At 39.2% G+C, this 12,618-nt stretch overlaps 1 long non-coding RNA gene across 1 annotated transcript; it reads left to right on the top strand.

The window, feature by feature from the left end:
* Positions 1-325: 325 nt before the first annotated feature.
* Positions 326-11,011, top strand: LOC150069397 (uncharacterized). Its single transcript, XR_016535454.1, has 3 exons — positions 326-490; positions 2,888-3,068; positions 10,931-11,011. It is a non-coding gene; the product is annotated as an uncharacterized LOC150069397 (long non-coding RNA).
* The last annotated feature ends 1,607 nt before the right edge of the window (positions 11,012-12,618 follow it).

Here is a 12,618-nt window from a genome sequence, read left to right on the forward strand (position 1 = left end):
CACACACACACACGGCTCCCAGCCTGCAAAGCAGTTCTTGGCTATGGCTAAGTGGAGGCAGATTTTAACTATTGAGTCGTGGGAGAAAATTTGCTCTATGCACAGGTAGCCGTGGTCTAGGGAGGGGGAGATCCCTTTGCAGTGATAACCTCACTTTCCTAAAACGAGGTTGTGATTATTATTTATTTATGCTAAAAGCGAGAGAGAGAGAGAGAGAGAGAGAGAGAGAGAGAGAGAGAGAGAGAGAGAGAGAGAGAGAGAGAGAGAGAGAGAGAGAGAGAGAGAGAGAGAGGAGAGCGCGAGCGCAGCCTGCAGGGTTGGAAAGGCCACGTCTGGACCCAGCGGTGACCAGGTCCTTAAGGAAGAGTGGCCCCTGTCATCTCGGTGGCAGAGGTCCCCGGTCTCGCCTCTGTCTTCCCAAGGTTTAAACGGAGTGGGTGGGGGAGCAGGCTCCTTCCTTCCAGGGTTTAGAAACCACCATGCGGGGAAGGTAAGTGCTTTTCTTAAGGACTGTTTACTCGGAGGTGATTTGCTACGTACGTTGAGGGTGGAACACACATGGAACCTTGGGTGTCAGACCCCCCCCCCCCCCCCAGAGAAGCCATGTCAGTTCTCCATAATCCAGCCCTCTCCTCTTCCCTTCCGAACAACTGCGTTCATAAAGAGGCAGTGAGACCCGGCTGGCTGCGTAAAACAGGCATTTTTTTTTTTTTAAGAGTCGTCTTGCGACTGCGTAGTCCTGGAATATGATTTTCTTTCCGAGGCCTCTGGGGTTGATTCTGAACGGTGTCGGGTTATTGTTCTCACGGCCGAGAGGGGGCAGCCGGCGCACTGCGATGCCCGGGCGCTGCGCAGGAATTGCGCCCTGGCTAGCGCCCGGGAATCCGGGCTGCAGGGAACCTTTTTGGCTGCACGTTCAGGGCTGGCGTCCCGGAGCCGCTCGGACTTTTCCCGACGAAGAGGTGGCTGCAGCCGTCCATCCAGGCGAGGAGCAGGGCCCGCCGGTGAACTTGGCGTTCGGCGGACATTCAAACGTATGCAGATGTCACCATTAGTAATCGCACGCACACACTGGCACTTGGAAGTGTCACACATTAGTTTTTGATCGTAAAAAAAAGAAAAGAAACATACATCCAACTGCCGTCTGGATGTGGGTCGTGTGTGTTCAATCATGCTGCGTTTCAAAGCGTCTTCCTCTTGGTAGAAGTTGGGAACTACTGCTGGCGTGGCGTCGCCGGGTCGTGGAGGGGACAGATCGCCAGGCACCTGGGAAGTGGAAGCCTCGAGGACCCCGGGGTGGGCGGTGCGGCCCTGGCGGAGAGCGTCGGGCTGGGGCTGCTGGCATTGGTTAGGATCGGGAGACAAACAGCAACTGGGGCTTCAGTCAACCTAGGGGCCTGCGAAGCCTGAGTACCGTGTGCAGAACTGTGAAAGAGTGAAATGACTCACCTTCTCCAAATCCACACGGAGGAGAGATTTTCCCCCTGACACCGAAATTACATTTGTGAGACAGCAGTTTTTCTTTTTCTTTTTAAATTTTTCTTTTATTTATTTTTTGTTGTCAGAGTAATGTATAGTTACATTCTTCAGCTAGTGGGAGTTTTTCTTTGTTTAAGGAAAAAAAGACCTAACATATACATTTAGAATCTGGTGATTACAGTCATCTTTTTAAGTAGTTTTTTTTTAAATTAAAGATATTAATTTACCCAAATGAGAAAATCTAAAATAATAACAAGGTAGGGCACAACAAAAAGCCTTATCCAATCCATGAGTTACCTTGTGAATGAGGAGTAAGATTTTTCACAACCTGACATTTAAGATTTTTTTTTTATCACAGTGAATAGCAAAACATACTGATGTCTGTTTTCACAGTAATTTTTTCCAACACTGTAATACATTCTAGAAAAGCAACCATAACTACTAAAGGAAGGGAAGAATTTTGATACCTCACTTAATGGAAAGAAATTTCATTAACGTAAAAATCTTCACCAGAATGGTAGGATGCAGACACTTCCCTTAAATAATGATGACTAGTATTAAGCTACTGCAGATGTGACAAGGGTATATTAAATTTGTATTTGATGGGAGTGAGGAGGAATTAGAAGATAAAGAGAAAAAGACTGCCCCGTGGTGCAGTGAGGGAAGTAAATCCAGCTGGGAGCATGTCCCACTGGGTTCAAAATCCTTCCAGAAAGCAGAGGCCCAGCCTGGGGAAGAAAGCCTGACTACCGTTGAGCCAGGAGACAGGGCTCTCCCTGAGATCTGAGTTTGTTCTTAGTGCCTAAAGATAAACCTGGGTGTTTATTAAGTTTGCCAAGGGCCTACACAGGGTACTTATGCAACTGTGAGCTGAGCAAGTGCAGGCTTCCCCGCTGCCCCTCTCCCTCATGTTTTATAGGGGCAAATTCTGTACCAAGGACCAATCACTAAAGCTTCTTTTAACTAGGTGGGAAGCTCAGCCTGCCATCTTAGCTGCTTGAGGATCATGGATTCAAGCCACTCTAGGCACCAAAGTCTACAAGATTCCCTCTCAGTAGCAGAAGCTGAGCATGGTGATGTGTGTCTGTCTTTCCAACTATAAAGGAAGCCTAAAACTGACAGATGAGGTCCAGGCACAAGTCCCAGCAGGAAATGAGATGCTATCTCAAAAAATAACTGAGTGCTAAGAAGGGCTAGTGGTGTGACCTAGGGGTAGAGTACTTATCTTGTAAGCTTGAGGTTCTGAGTTTAAACTTTGGTATGTATTAAGATGAACACTTTCTAATATTCAATGTGTGTGTGTGTGTGTGTGTGTGTGTGTGTGTGTGTGTGTGTGTGTATGTGTGTGTGACAGTACTGGGGCTTGAACTCAGGGCTGGGTACTGACCCTTAGCTTTTCCTCTTGCAGGTGATGCACTATCACTTGAGCCAAGACTCTACTTTCATCTTTTTGGTGGTTCATTGGAAATAAAAGTTTCACAGAATTTCCTACCCTGGCTGACTTTGAACCATGATCTTCAAATCTCAGCCTCTCAAGAAACTTGGATTATAGTTGTGAGCTACCACCAGTGCCTAGCTCTAATTTTCTTGTAAGTTAAAATTTTACCATTGTTAAAAATATTGTCAGTTGTTCTTTCTTGATATGACAAGCTCATTTTGTTTATTTCTAAGAAAAGATCTGCCAAATATTCAAGGCTAGATACCCATAGTTTATCTGACAGTTACTTTTTTCAAATAAAAATGCTGTTATACAAAAAAGTGACTAGTCTAACTTGCAATCCAATTGTACCAGCTGTTTTTGCTGTTGTACCTGTATGAGTGCAGATTGTATCATGTGTACTTCTCATTTTATCCCACAGAATACAGAAAAGACATGTCCTAGACTTGTCAGAATTTAATAAAATTAGTATTTGTCTACATTATCAAGCACATTTTTCAGCAAATCTGGCTTTTGATTGTTGTTATCATAATTGCAAATCTGTGATAATGAAAAGCACAATGACTATATGTGGTCTTCTTATCTGTGGTTTAATTTTCTCAAGGTTTTCTTTCTGTCATTTCACTTCTTTGAAGTCAACTGTGGTCTGAAATATTAAATGGAACATGGAACAATTCAGAAGGTTTTTGTTTTGTTTTGTGGGTCATAGGGCTTGAACTCGGTTTGGGTGCTGTTCTGTCCCTGAGCTCTTCAGCTCAAGGCAACCACCCTACCCTTGGATCTGGGCCTTGTCCCTGAGCTCCTCTGCTCGAGGCTACCACCCTACCCCTTGAAACCCTACTTCCTATTTTCTAGAGGTTAACTGGAGATAAGAGCCTCTGGTCCTTTTGTGCTGGGGCTGGCTTTGAACCTTGATCCCCTGATCTCAGCCTCCTGAGTAGCTAATATGACAGGCGTGAACCACCACGCCTGGCCAGAAGTTTTAACATAGTTGCTCTTCTCGGTAACATGAAAAATTAGCAATTTTTTGCTCCATCTTAACCTGGATGGGAATCATTTTTATACTCAATGTGTCCATGTTGTATAAGCTACTTGTCCCTTAACTATGTAACTTAATTTATGCAGCTTAAAACTATGCTTACACCATTTCATTTCATATGTGGACTTCGTACCATTTCACATCGTCACAAGAAGAATGAGTATGGTACAGTAAGAAAACTTGAGAGACCCCTTTCACATAAGCCATATGTGTCACACACACACACACACGGAGACATGTGATTGAGGTTTGGAATCAAGGCCTCACACTTGTTAAGACAGTGCTCTACTACTTAAACCATTCTTCCGTGCCCCTTTTGCCTTAGTTGTTATTCACCTGGAGACTCTTAACCTTTTACCTGCCCGGATACAGTCATGTGCCACCAAGCTTGGCTCACATAAATTGTGTGTGTGTGTGTGTGTGTGTGTGTGTGTGTGTGTGTGTGTGTGTGTATACAGTCCTCAGTCTTTTTGAGTTAGCTAGGGTTACAGGCAAGAGTCATCAGCGCCCAGTTCCCATAACTTTATTTTTTTTTAACAGTGTATTGCTATAATTGCTTTGTATTATTAACAGTCATTGTCATTACTGTACCTAATTTATAAATTAAACTTTATCATAAGGATATATTTATCCAGCAGAGCACTGTTTGTTTGCCTGTCTGTCTGTCTGTCTGTCTATGTCTATCTAGGTTTGGCATCATTCCCAGTTCCAGGCATCCATTGGGGAGTGTTGACATATACACCCCATGGATGAGGGGAGACTATTGTTCCTTTGCAATCTGGTGCTACTATCTTGCTTTTGCTAAAGAAACCACTGTGTTATCCACCATCTGTGAAACACAATGGTAAGACAAGTAATACTTTAACATTTCATGGAAATCCTGTTAATCTCACAGATTCTGTGACTTAGAGAAACCACTGTAGTAGTCATGCAACTCAAACTATTAATATCATTTAATTTATTACATACTATTTTATGTTGCCAGGTATCTTCTATGGTCTATAAACCTAATCGCTCTTATTAAAAAACTTTATCCTTTACATAGTTGCTTCCTGACAACTCCTGAAATGCCTAATATGAAGTCTGATTAAATTTGTTGATGATTGATGGACACATTAAAATTAGCGGTTTATTTCTCATGTCATGTCCTAATGCATTTTGCTCTTTTCTTATGTAACCATGATCTTTTAGGGATACGTAGAAAGAAACAATTGTGTTGATGTAGATCTATTTTATCTATTTTATTGCTAGGACACAGATATAACTTCACATGCCAGTGAAGAATTTAAGTCCAGTTTGTAATAAATTTAAACACCGCACTCATTAGCACCATCAGAGGAATCGCTTGTAGCAGTAAAGGACTTGTCCAATTTGTATGGACAAGCTGGAAAGCACAGCTGAGCTTTGGACAGTTCATTAGCTCCATTCCTTTAGAACATGCAAGTCGTCTCTAATATGTGTGAAAATTCTGTTGTGTGAGGTCACGGATTTATCCACTATAAGCCAAGCACCATTCCTGTGCTTTCCACTCACCTCACTGTCTTCCCTGTGACATATTGTACAGTGGCACTAGCATCTCTTAATCTAGGGAGGGGATGAAAAGTTGTACAGTCCATGATTGCTGAAAGTAGTACCTAATTTCTAGTGTGCAGTATTCTATCTCTTTTGTAGACAAATTTTCTGGTTATAAAAATAGAGGCCATATGGGTGGGGTTGGGAGGTAAAAACTGGGAGAGAACAACAGGAGGGGTGACATTGTCTAGAAAGAAATGTACTCTTTACCTGACTTATGTAACTGTAACTCTTCAATTTGATGAGATATACATTATATTGATATATTTTAATATTGATTATATATTAAAATATGTGGATGTATTAAGTTAAACAATATTATTAAAATGGATTTCCCCTTTCCTTTACCTTTTTTTAAAAAATAGTGGCTACTAGATAATTTAAAATTATATCTATGCCTTTTATATTTCAGTTGGACAGAGTCATTATACATTACCCTCCTTCCATGTAAAGGATAAGAAAGGAAATGAAAAGACATTATACCTTAATTTCATACTTACTATGTAGGATGTAGATTTGTCCAAAATTTATTAGGCAGCTATTCAGCAGTTTCCCAAAGCTTCTTCACTAAGTCAGTAGTGTTTTATATTTCTGTATTATGCAGTGCCAGAATAACTTTTCACACAGCTGTTGTCCCCTGTACCCCCACTTCTACACAGGCACAGTCTCATGAGTGCCTCATTTGTGGCCATCAATATGCTTTCCTTGATACCACTTACCTTTTGAAATCCAAAGATTATTATAAGTTCATCTTTTGTCTTGTTGTATATTCTGTGGATAGGACAAAGAAATCATTTAAAAAATGTATATTGCTTATGATACTTCTCCTTTCCCATTACTATTCTTGATTTTAAAATGGAATTATGAACATTCTCAGTGGTATAATGCAATATATTTTTGGCTTAAAGCCTCATATCATTGCAGAAAACTTGAAAAACCGAAAGGTTTTTTGTTTGTTTGCTTAAGTAAAGACATTGCCAACTGACTCACATCTGTCACCCTAGCAATTCACGAAGGTTGAGATCCGAGAACCGTGATCAGAGCCAGCTGGGCAGACAAATGTAGGGAAAAAAATCTGAAAGTGAAAGTGGAGAAGTGGCTCCAGTGGTAGAGAGCAAACTTCTTGCTTTAATTCTTTTTTAAAAAAATTAATCATGAGATTGAACATTTTCAATGTATCAGGCAAGAAATTGTGTTTTATATTATCTGTTCATGATCTTTGTGCATTTGCAACATAGATGTTTATCTTATTATTTGGTACGCTATCTTTAGATGTAACAGTGAATTTTCTTCCATTTAACATTTCTAGGCAGATTTTCACTAAATTCTAGTTGTTTGGGAAGAGAAAATTATTAAGAAAAAAAATACCTACAGAAATAGATAACTTTGGCAGGTCCCCGACAGGTGTCTATCACCTGGGAATGAGGATGGGAATGTGGATTGTTGGAAGGATTTGGAAGGTCACGTGGCTTGGACAACTGACTACCCTCCCCACTGGGCCATTCCTCCAGCCTGGAATCTTAATCCAGATGTGAAAGCCCAATCCCTACCCCCTACCCCTGAGTTTCTCAGGCTGATCCATTAAATTACACAAGGTTCCAGAAATCAGGCCATCTCAGGCCATTATCATGAACTCTCAAAACATGTCCAGAAACTCCTCACAGCTCTGCCTTCTACTTTGCTTCCCCCGCCCCCTCCTAAGATCCTCTGTAAGTCATTTCAACCCCTGTCTCCATTCCCTTGCATGTCCTGATTCTTCTCAGGTCACCATGGTGTCCTTCAACTTTTCACTATAAAGTTGATCTGGTCTGCTTTCTGCTCTGTCCTTATTCTAATACCATCACGACTCAGTTTCCTGAGTCTATATACATCTGTGTGGGTGTTAACTAATCTGGGGAAATAAACACAGTTTAAAAATAAAAGTATATACAAATAAGCAAAACTGTTACATGAAGATAAAATTCAAATTTGTTGCACTATTAGTCTATTTTTAACTATCATTATAGTTAGTTGTTCGGTAAACTTTGATAGTGTTGATATGCAAGGGTTAATCATCTAACTAGTCAACGTCAGTAAACCGAAAATAGCCTATATAATAATAAAAATGCAAAAGTTACATCACCCTGACAATAAAAGAAAAAAGAAAATAGCCTGTATGATTTATAGCTGATGACTATATCTGGAGAATAGTTCTTCCAAAAGTATTAGAAACAACAAAGCCTCAAGCAATGATGGGAAATGTAGTCTTCCAATGTTTCCACCAACAATGAAGAGAAACTGATTTTTGAATAGCAATAGCTTGGTATTTTATCAGTTTGCAGTATTCATAGAAATTCTCTTTAAATATTTCTCCTTAAGATTATATCAGTGTAGTGTCAAAATATACCTCTGTAGAACTATTAGTGCTTTTATGTATAATAGTATTGCTTTTAGTATTCTTTTCTTTTTCAACTGTATAAATGGTGCTAATTTACCTTGACATTCTGTTTATAAGTACAGTCCTAAAAAGTGTGTGCTACTTTTCAAAGATTTTACTCTTATAGAAACCTTGTAGGGGTTTTCTTTCTTATTCTCCCTAATGAATTAGGTATTTTTCTTGCATCATAAGTAGTTACTATAAGCAACATTTTCTCTTATTTTAACTACAAGACTGATACCCACATTTCTTTGGTAGAAACCATTTATTCAAGCATTAAAATTAATACCTTTATTTTCAGGGAAGTCTTGAGTTCCCAGCATAATTGAGTGGAAAGTACACAGAGATAACATAAGCTTCCTGGCCCCCACACCTGCATGAACTATGACACTGTCAACATCCCACAATAGAATGGTACATTCCTTCATTGTTTTTTCTTTGCTTACTTATGTATGATTCTGTTTGCATATCCTCAGTTCCAGATTTTTTTTCATCTTTTGTATCTAGTCCACAAATGAGCCCATGGAAGACTTCCTTTATGTCTATTATAGTGTTTTTGTTCTACAATATTTCTAATTCTTTCTTAGAATATCTCTCTGCTTACAATGACCATCTCTTCCTGCAGTCTATTTTCTCCATTAAATCTACCACAAATGGTTTACATTTCTTCTCTGATATTTCCAACATGTCCACAATACTCAACTCATTCTTGCTCTCTATCTCCAAACTGTTTTTTTTATCTTTTAGCATCCTTTATTTATTTGTTTATTTGTTTGTTTGCTGGTTCTGGGGCTTGAATAAAGGGCCTGGGCATTTTCCTGTTAGGAAGATGGAGGAGAAAGAACCTTCCTGCAGGATCAGAGGTTGTTGTCCCTTGCTGTTTCTCAAAAATAGTCCTAGTCCATTCCTTTTTCCTCTGTTTCCTAACAGTCCTTGAGAATTTTTTGCTCAAAGCTAGTGCTTCACCACTTGGGCCACAGTACCACTGACATAAGGATACTGGGTCTCACTGGTGCCATGATGGTCACATGGTGGGTGATAGGAAATTGGGTTTAACAGGCACTATCTTGTCTTCATGGAGGAGGATGATGAAGTTCCACCCCTAGGTGATAGTGGATGTGCCTGAATTTCTAGAGGCAGGGGCAGGGACTTGGACCATAAATTACTGGACTTGCCAATCCTATGCCATGAACGCATGAGACTTTTTTTTTTTTTTTTTTTTGCCAGTCCTGGGCTTGAGCTCAGGGCCTGAGCACTGTCCTTGGATTTTTCTCAAGGCTAGAGCTCTACCACTTGAGCCTCACCATCACTTCTGGCTTTTTTTTTTTTTCTAAGTATGTGGTACCAAGGAATCGAACCTGGGTCTTCATGCATGCTAGGCAAGCACTTTAACCACTAGGCCAAACTCCCGGCCCGCATGAGACTTTTGAGCTCTCTGACCAAGACCCTATTTAGGCCCTGACCAGCTCAGATGTCATTTTGAGCCATGCGTCAGGTCTGCCGACTCTCTTTGGGCATCCCATTTTGGCTCTTCCTTAGAGTTAATCTGGTTTGTCAGTATTGTTTTTCTGCTTTCTTTGCTTTATTAACCTTATGGCCCAATTTTCTAACAGTGTTAAGTGTATTTGAGGCTGCAAGATTTCTGGGGACATATGTCCACCTACACTTACCAGCTTTCTAATAAAGACTCCCAATCCAACCTCTCAAAATGTGGCTTCTCTGTTTCTCACTATTGAATTTTTGTATAACATTGTTTTCAGTTTTTTTTCTGAGTAGTTATTTGGAGATAAATTTCTCACAGACTTTCCTGTCTGGTCTGACTTACAACCACAACCCTAAGATTTCAGCTCTTGAGTAGCTAGGTGTGAGATACAAGCACCCAACTTATTTGTTTTTCTTATAAAAGATAGCTTGTGTTAGCCAGAAAGTAACTCAAATCTGTTTCAGCAAAACTTCAACATTTCTATATAAAAGACTGATAGAAAAGGTAAATATAAAGAAGCAAATAATATAGTAGCACTAACATGTCCTCCCATCCATCAAGAGGATCTAATTGACATCTTTAGAGTACGGATGAGGGAAACTTTTGAGTTGTTTATAGGCCAAAACAGAAATTGAAATTCTACACTTTCTTTTTAACCATAGGGACAAGGGGAAAATGAAATAATATCCATTTACTCTCTATACCTAATACTTTAGGAAATATTTTGAAGAAAACTATTAATGCAGTGTTATATTTATATTCCTCTGAGATATAGCAGAGCAAGAGCAGAAGTACAGAGTAATTCTATATTTATACTGGTAAATATATTCAATTTGATATTTTTTTGGTAACAAGATTTGAACTTAGGGTCTTTTCCATGTGATTGCTAAACAGATGCTTTACCACTTGAATCACACGCTAGCCCTGTTTGGTCTAGTTGTTTTCAGGTAGGATCTGCTTTTTATATCCTGCAAACCTAGATTGTGAAGCTTCTGCTTTATATATTCCATGTAGCTTGTCTGATAGGCTCATGTCACCATGCTCAGTGCTTTTATTTATTTTTTTTTAGTTAAGATCTCACTAATTCTTTGTCTAGTTTGTCTTCTTTACGGGATTACAGGAACAAACTACCAAGTCTGACCTACATTTCTTTTTTACAATTTTCTTTCCCTAAAGTTCCTCAAATAATTTTTTTTTCAGTTTCTGAGATAATGAAATCTTCCTAAGGTATTAGACAGCTCACTAATAGATGTCTATTTTTCTGCATGGATTATCATAACAAAAAACTCAGGAAATTGTTTTTGAGGCTCTTGTTTCCCATGAAAACTTTTATTATTGCTATAACATTAATAGGTGAGTGAAATTACCTGTGGTTGAATGATCAAGACGGATTTGATGAGGTTGATGGCATTGAAGATGAATGTCTTAAGGCCAGCAACATGCACTAATTTAAAAAACTTTATGCCATTTTTCCAATTATTTCCTATTTTCTGCTCTCTTTAGCTCCAGGAAGCCACCATTCACTGTTTTATTTCCATGATTATGATGACTCCAGCTGTCACATATAAATGGAATAATACACATCCTCTTGTAACCTTCTAATTATGAGATAACTCATCATCAAGAAACCACCTTCCAGAAGGACAGCTGAGGGAAGGGAGCCATATATATGTGCTATGCTAAACACTGATTAAAATTACTTTTCTTTCAATGTATGTGAATTAATGCACCTTCTATCTGGCAAATATCATGTAACCCTTCTATTAATTACAATAAAATATATGAAAAAAATAAAATTACTTTTCTTAGTATTTTAAAGCAAAACCTTATAAGTAAAAACTGTCATTTTTTCCCCTCCCATTCATTGCATTTTCCTGCATAACCCCATGAAAATCCTGTCTAGCTAGGAATCATTGGGAATACACGTATAGTTGATCAAGTTGAGTTTCTCAGGCTGGTAAGGGAAAATGCTGATGTGGTGCAGAGGATATTTTGAGAGGCTTATTAGAGAACATAGGCTGTGATGGGTCACTTGAAGAAAGATTCAAAGAAAAAAATTGTCATACATAATTGTTGTTGGAAAGTGAGGGCAATAAATCTGTCTACAGAAAAGGCAGATAAAAGCAAGCATAAAAGTACAGTGGGTAAAGGAACATGAGAAGGAGCTTCTACTAATGAGGAGAGGTTTCTTGTGGAGTTTGTACTGTGATCTTATTTTGGCCTTTTAGACAAAATAATGAAGTAGTCTTGTTCTGTCTCACTTGATAATGGTCTCAGAATGTCCTCGTTTGATGTTGATGTTCTGTGAGATTGTTTATATGCAACAGGGAACATGTTCGTTCTTCTAAGGTACATGGTGAGCATTAAGTGAGATAAAACATCTAGACAGCAGAGTCGATTAATTCTTCTAGAGTGAGAAGTCATGATAGCAATAATTGACTCATTAGCTCTTGCTCTCATGGAAAACTAATGAAGAAGAGGTTTATTTAAAAAAATGATTTAAGAACTACTTTTTGGGTAATGCTTATTTACAAGCCCTATGCTAAGGATGCATTGGTGAGCATACATGTTTTCAGTTCTCATACCCTGCAGCACAGCATGAGTGTCAGGCTTAAACAGGATGTTTAACAGAGGGTAAAAATTTATATGACCAAGGACTGCAGGACTTCTTAAAATGATAATATCTAGTAGATGAATAGGACTTATCTGGGAAGATGCTCTAGCTAGGAAGGAACAGCATAGCTCAGTCAGAAAAGCAAGAGAGAGCTTGGTACAGCCTGTTCAGTGAAAAAGCAAACAAACTGAAAGCCAACAGATCAGAAGAAAACCCCTCACTCATATCTCACTCATACAGTGCACTCTATATGACACAATTTCTTTTCAATCTTGCTCATCATTTTGTGTGCTGCTGCAGTAATGATTACAGACCACTGATTAATTAATGATGACACGATGATTTGAACATATGAAATGCATCACATTTGCTGACAAAAATGGTGATTAGTGTGATTACTGTTGTAATACGGTCTCTATTTACTATCTGTACTTGGAATTCCAATTGTCTGCTTGACTTCATGGACCAGAAACAGCTGCTTCATGGTAGGACTGATTTGATGGCTATTTTGGGTGTGAAGAAACCCAGGAATGACTATCATGCAAAGAGAAAAAGTGGTCTGAATTAATTCCAGGGC

This window comes from Megascapheus bottae, chromosome 1, assembly GCF_031878675.1.
Source record: "Megascapheus bottae isolate mThoBot1 chromosome 1, mThoBot2.hap1, whole genome shotgun sequence".
Classification (NCBI taxonomy): Eukaryota; Metazoa; Chordata; class Mammalia; order Rodentia; family Geomyidae; genus Megascapheus; species Megascapheus bottae.